At 38.5% G+C, this 7,438-nt stretch overlaps 1 non-coding gene across 1 annotated transcript; it reads right to left on the reverse strand.

Moving 5' to 3' along the window:
* Positions 1-1,550: 1,550 nt before the first annotated feature.
* On the reverse strand, positions 1,551-1,623 carry TRNAK-UUU (transfer RNA lysine (anticodon UUU)). The gene has a single exon. It is a non-coding gene; the product is annotated as a tRNA-Lys (tRNA).
* Between the last annotated feature and the right edge of the window lie 5,815 nt (positions 1,624-7,438).

Here is a 7,438-nt window from a genome sequence, read left to right on the forward strand (position 1 = left end):
AAGGAAATGGCAACCCACTCCAGTACTCTTGCCTGGAAAATCCCCTGGACAGAGGAGCCTGGAGGCTACAGTCCATGGGGTCACAAAAGAGTCAGACATGGCTTAGCAACTAAACAACAGCAACAACTTTAGATATAATTTACTTAATCTATTAGTTCTATATAATATGACAACAATAATCATAAATTTAATTCAGAATTTTAATTTACAAATTGTTATAGAATCATAGAAATGGATTGTTTTTCATGTGTAACTGAATTTTTCTAAGTTTTCAATTCTGTTTCCCAGGGCTGTTAATTTCCGCCCCAGTGATACCAGACTACCCTCATATTTATAACTTTTTGCATTTTTAGGAATTGAGGACTTCCCTGGCGGTCCAGTGGTTTCACTGCTAGGCTTTCACTGCTAGGCTTTGATTTCTGGTCTGGGAGGTAGTTCTGCATGCTGTATGGTGTGACCTTCCTCTCCTGACCTCCCCCCCCCCCAAAAAAAGAAAAATAATTCAGGTAAAATTAACATAACATGAAATTAATAATTTTAGGACATACAAGTTACCCACATTTAGTCCACTCACAGTGTTGTGTAATCATTACCTCTGCTAAGCTGTTAAGTCGCTTGAGTCGTGTCTGACTCTGTGCGACCCCATAGATGGCAGCCCACCAGGCTCCCCCGTCCCTGGGATTCTCCAGGCAAGAACACTGGAGTGGGCTGCCATTTCCTTCTCCAATGCATGCAAGTAAAAAGTGAAAGTGAAGTTGCTCAGTCGTGTCCGACCCCTAGTGACCCCATGGACTGCAGCCTACAAGGCTCCTCCGCCCATGGGATTTTCCAGGCTCTATCTAGCTCCAAAACATTTTCATCATCCCAAAAGAAAATCCCATATGCATTCAATAGTTCAGTCCCAGTCCCTGTCTCTCTAGACCCTGGAACCATCAATTTGTTTTCTGCCTCTATGGATTTACCTATTCTATATATTTCATGTATATGGAATCATATAATAGGTGACCTTTTGTGTCTGGCTTCTTTCATTTAACTGTTTAAATGAAACTATTTTTAAGGTTCATCCCTATTGTAGCATGGGTCAATGCTTCATTCCTTTTTATAGTTGAAAAATGTTTCACTGTATGGCTATACCACATTTGTTTGGTCATTCATCAGTTGATGGACACATGGATTGTTTCCACCATTTGGCTGCTGTGAAGTGCTGCTATGAATAGAATGCTCTTTAAAGGTTACTTATTTTTTTAATCTCCCACCCACTGCACTATTACCAACATTGGTCAAATATACTCAAAATGAGTCCAATGGGTTCTTTTTCTTATTCTTTAGTTGTTAAGTCTCATGAGGGTACCTCATAAAAGAAGCTATTCTAGTATTGTTGTTTAGTCACTAAGTCGTGTCTGACTCTTTTGTGACCCCATGGACTGTAGCCTGTCATTTCCTTCTCCAGGGTTCCTCCAGATCCAGGGGTCGAACCAAAGTCTCCTGAATTGGCAGGTAGATTCTTTAGCACTGAACCACGACGGAAATCCTAAAACACAGAACCATAGTGTATGGATAGGGACTTGAACCCCGAACCCTCAGATTAAAAGTCTGATGCTCTACCAACTGAGCTACCCAGGCTCTATTCCAGTTTTAGTCCACAGTAATTGTTGGATAATTCTCTATATCTAGCCAAATATTTGTGTTTTCTAATTCTATTAAAATCACTTTAAAATATATATGCATATAAATCACTCAAAGAAGAAATTGAAAAAACATACTTTGCTGCATGTATTTAAAAAACAACCAATTTATCTAATATTTTTATATTTGAACTCCTTTTTGCTTTAATGAGAAATCTTTTATGTGTATGGGTCACAGCACACAGCGCTCTGAACCTTGGTTTCATTCACTTGGTAATTCCTAGGGATTTCTTCTCAGATAATTCCCTGCATAAACAGGGGTTTTTTATTTTTGATTTTTTACAAGAGTTTTTGAAAGCTATCTTTCTACTTACAGCTGATAATTCTGAAGTATCTTCTTAAGGATTCACATTTGTTTGTGTGGAAAATGAGGGGGGCAGGAAGATTCTCATAATATTGCAGAAAGGCTACTGTTTAATGCTCTTCTCTAAAAATGTTCCCAGCATGTTACAGGGCTTCCCTTATGGCTCAGATGGTAAAGCATCTGCCTACAATGCGGGAGACACGGGTTTGACCCATGGGTCCTCTGGAGAAGGAAATGGCCACCCACTCCAGTACACCTGCCTGGAAAATCCCATGGACGGAGGAGCCCAGTAGGCTACAGTCCATGGGGTCGCAAAGAGTCAGACACTACTGAGCAACTTCACTTCACTTCACTTCTCTAAAAATAAATGCAAACCCCCAAACTTGCAGTTTTTTTCCCCTTTAACCTTGAATGCATCACATCCCATCAGTCACTGATTGACATTATTTATCATCCTAGAATACTTTATAGCAACATATACATCTGAGCCACTTCCCCTAATAAGGGCTTTAGATGGACATGGACATGTAATAAATCTAAGCTTTATTCTCAGGTGAATTTACATTTTCTTGGGTTTAGACAAGCAGTCATTGAAGTGCAAAGCTGTCTCTTCTTTCCCTCTTTGGATATTGATGCCCATGTAAGTGTCTCTTTGCCACCTCTGTGCTACTGACAGTGTCATTAGCTCAGTCTCAACAGGAACAAAGCATTTTATACACGGAGCAGAATGCTTTTATACTGCTTGATGAGTTTTCTGGGATTTTAAACACTGCCAGTTTTATTAAAGGTGGATGCCTACACGTGTAGGAACAGCAATTGCAGTTGGTTCAAAGCAACCATTGTGAGAAGCTTGATTTTTAAAGAATAACTATATTTTCTCTTACTAAACTTCATTATTGGAGAAGGCAATGGCACCCGTCTCCAGTACTCTTGCCTGGAAAATCCCATGGACAGAGGACCCTGGTGGGCTGCAGTCCATGGGGTCGCAAAGAGTCGGACACGACTGAGCGACTTCACTTTCACTTTTCACTTTCATGCATTGGAGAAGGAAATGGCAACCCACTCCAGTGTTCTTGCCTGGAGAATCCCAGGGACAGGGGAGCCTGGTGGGCTGCCGTCTATGGGGTTGCACAGAGTCGGACGTGACTAAAGCGACTTAGCAGCAGCAAACTTCCATTTGGAGGTTTCTTGCTTTATCACCATTACTTTTCTAGTGTTGGCTACATTTGCAGCCTGGCCAAAGAAAAGATAAGTTCCAAGTTGTATGCAAATATCCAACAAGCAGTGCTAAAACTATTTGCAAGATAGCCTTTTGGAAAATAGTGCTTTCTATTACAAGCTGTTTGTGTACCCCAAACTCATGTTGAAACCCTACCCTCTCTCCTCATGTCATGGTATTCAGAGGTAGGGCCTTATGGAGGCAATTAGGATTAGATGAGATCATGCGGATAGAGCCCTCATGAGTGGGATTAACACCCTTGTACAAGAGTTTGCTCTCTTTTTCTGCTCTGCCATATGAGGATACCAGGAGAAGATGGCTGTCTACAGCCCAGAAGACGGCTCCCACCACAACCTGACCGTGCTGTCTTCCTGATCCCAGACTTTTGGCCTATAGGACTGCAAAAAATAAACTTGTGTTGTTCATAAATCACTCTGTGTATAGTACGTTCGTTATAGCAACCTGAATGGACTAAGACTTTGCTTTCCACTTAGAGTCTCTATTTCATTATGGTTGCTAAAACAAAAAGAATGTTCTTAATAAGCCATTTAGTGCATTTTATTTTATTTTTTCATTTATTTAATGTCTATTTATTTAATGTCTACAATTTACCAGGCACATGTGTTAGCCTTTTTTTAAAAAAAAATTAATTAATTTATTTTAATTGGAGGCTAATTACTTTACAATATTGTATTGGTTTTGCCATACATCGACATGAATCCACCACGAGTGTACATGTGTTCCCCATCCTGAACCCCTCTCCTACTTCCCTCCCCGTCCCTTTGCTCTGGGTCATCCCAGTGCACCAGCCCCGAGCACCCTGTATCATGCATTGAACCTGGACTGGTGATTCATTTCACATATGATAATATACATGTTTCAATGCCATTCTCCCAAATCATCCCACCTTCGCCCTCTCCCACAGAATCCAAAAGACTGTTTTATACATCTGTGTCTCTTTTGCTGTCTTGCATACAGGGTTATTGTTACCTTCTTTTTAAATTCCATACATATGCGTTAGTATACTGTATTGGCGTTTTTCTTTCTTGCTTACTTCACTTTGTATAATAGGCTCCAGTTTCATCCACCTCATTAGAACTGATTCAAATGTATTCTTTTTAATGGCTGAGTAATACTCCATTGTGTATATGTACCACAGCTTTCTTATCCACTCGTCTGCTGATGGACATCTGGGTTGCTTCCATGTCCTGGCTATTATAAACAGTGCTGCAATGAACATTGGGGTACACGTGTCTCTTTCAATTCTGGTTTCCTCGGTGTGTATGCCCAGCAGTGGGATTGCTGGATCATAAGGCAGTTCTATTTCCAGTTTTTTAAGGAATCTCCACACTGTTCTCCATAGTGGCTGTACTAGTTTGCATTCCCACCAACAGTGTAAGAGGGTTCCCTTTTCTCCACACCCTGCCAGCATTTATTGCTTGTAGACTTTTGGATCGCAGCCATTCTGACCGGCGTGAAATGGTACCTCATTGTGGTTTTGATTTGCATTTCTCTAATAATGAGTGATGTTGAGCATCTTTTCATGTGTTTGTTAGCCATCTGTATGTCTTCTTTGGAGAAATGTCTATTTAGTTCTTTGGCCCATTTTTTGATTGGGTCGTTTACTTTTCTGGAATTGAGCTGCAGAAGTTGCTTGTATATTTTTGAGATTAATTCTTTGTCCATTGCTTTGTTTGCTATTATTTTCTCCCATTCTGAAGGCTGTCTTTTCACCTTGCTTATAGTTTCCTTTGTTGTGCAGAAGCTTTTAAGTTTAATTAGGTCCCATTTGTTTATTTTTGCTTTTATTTCCAATATTCTGGGGGGTAGGTCATAGAGGATCCTGCTGTGATTTATGTCGGAGAGTGTTTTGCCTATGTTCTTCTCTAGGAGTTTTATAGTTTCTGGTCTTAAACGTTTAGATCTTTAATCCATTTTGAGTTTATTTTTGTATATGGTGTTAGAAAGTGTTCTAGTTTCATTCTTTTACAAGTGGTTGACCAGTTTTCCCAGCACCACTTGCTAAAGAGATTGTCTTTTCTCCATTGTATATTCTTGCCTCCTTTGTCAAAGATAAGTATCCATAGGTGCATGGATTTATCTCTGGGCTTTCTATTTTGTTCCATTGATCTATATTTCTGTCTTTATGCCAGTACCATACTGTCTTGATGACTGTGGCTTTGTAGTAGAGCCTGAAGTCAGGCAGGTTGATTCCTCCAGTTCCATTCTTCTTTCTCAAGATTGCTTTGGCTATTCGAGGTGTTTTGTATTTCCATACAAATTTTGAAATTATTTGTTCTAGCTCTGTGAAAAATACCATTGGTAGCTGGATAGGAATTGCATTGAATTTATAGATTGCTTTGGGTAGCATACTCATTTTCACTATATGGATTCTTCCGATCCATGAACATGGTATATTTCTCCATCTATTAGTGTCCTCTTTGATTTCTTTCACCAGTGTTTTATAGTTTTCTATATATAGGTCTTTTGTTTCTTTAGGTAGATATATTCCTAAGTATTTTATTCTTTTCGTTGCAATGGTGAGTGGAATTGTTGCCTTAATTTCTCTTTCTGTTTTCTCATTGTTAGTGTATAGGAATGCAAGGGATTTCTGTGTATTGATTTTATATCCTGCAACTTTGTGATATTCATTGATCAGCTCTAGTAATTTTCTGGTAGAGTCTTTAGGGTTTTCTATGTAGAGGGTCATGTCATCTGCAAAGAGTGAGAGTTTTACTCCTTATTTTCGAATCTGGATTCTTTTTATTTCTTTTTCTGCTCTGATTGCTGTGGCCAAAACTTCCAAAACTATGTTGAATAGTAGTGGTGAGAGTGGGAACCCTTGTCTTGTTCCTGATTTTAGGGAAAATTCTTTCAGGTTTTCACCATTGAGGATAATGTTTGCTGTGGGTTTGTCATATTTAGCTTTTATTATGTTGAGGTATGTTCCTTCTATTCCTGCTTTCTGGAGTGTTTTTATCATAAATGGATGTTGAATTTTGTCAAAGATTTTCTCTGCATATATTGAGATAATCATATGGTTTTTATTTTTCAATTTGTTAATGTGGTGTATTACATTGACTGATTTGCAGATATTGAAGAATTCTTGCATCCCTGGGATAAAGCCCACTTGGTCATGATGTATGTATGATCTTTTTAATATGTTATTGGATTCTGTTTGCTAGAACTTTGTTAAGGATTTTTGCATCTATGTTCATCAGTGATATTGGCCTGTAGTTTTCTTTTTTTGTGGCATCTTTGTCAGGTGTTGGTATTAGGGTGATGGTGGCCTCATAGAATGAGTTTGGAAGTTTACCTTCCTCTGCAATTTTCTGGAAGAGTTTGAGTAGAATAGGTGTTAGCTCTTCTCTAAATTTCTGGTACAATTCAGCTGTGAAGCTGTCTGGTCCTTTTGTTTGATGGAAGATTTCTGATTACAGTTTCAATTTCTGTGCTTGTGATGAGTATGTTAAGATTTTCTATTTCTTCTTGGTCCAGTTTTGGAAAGTTGTACTTTTTTAAGAATTTGTCCATTTCTTCCACGTTGTCTATTTTATTGGCATATAATTGTTGATAGTAGTCTCTTATGATCCTTTGTATTTGTGTGTTGTCTGTTGTGATCTCTCCATTTTCATTTCTAATTTTATTGATTTGATTTTTCTCCCTTTGTTTCTTGATGAGTCTGGCTAGTGGTTTGTCAATTTTATTTATCTTCTCAAAGAACCAGCTTTTGGCTTAGTTGATTTTTGCTCTGGTCTCTTTTGTTTCTTTTGCATTTATTTCTGCCCTAATTGTTAAGATTTCTTTCCTTCTACTAACCCTGGGGTTCTTCATTTCCTCCTTTTCTAGTTGCTTTAGGTGTAGAGTTAGGTTATTTATTTGACTTTTTTCTTGTTTCTTGAGGTATGCCTGTATTGCTATGAACCTTCCCCTTAGCACTGCTTTTTACAGTGTCCCACAGGTTTTGGGTTTTTGTGTTTTCATTTTCATTTGTTTCTATGCATATTTTGATTTCTTTTTTGATTTCTTCTGTGATTTGTTGGTTATTCAGCAGCGTGTTGTTCAGCCTTCATATATTGGAATTTTTAATAGTTTTTCTCCTGTAATTGAGATCTAATCTTACTGCACTGTGGTCAGAAAAGATGCTTGGAATGATTTCAATTTTTTTGAATTTACCAAGGCTAGATTTATGGCCCAGGATGTGATCTATCCTGGAGAAGGTTCCATGTG

Source organism: Bubalus kerabau, chromosome 7 (assembly GCF_029407905.1).
Source record: "Bubalus kerabau isolate K-KA32 ecotype Philippines breed swamp buffalo chromosome 7, PCC_UOA_SB_1v2, whole genome shotgun sequence".
Classification (NCBI taxonomy): domain Eukaryota; kingdom Metazoa; phylum Chordata; class Mammalia; order Artiodactyla; family Bovidae; genus Bubalus; species Bubalus kerabau.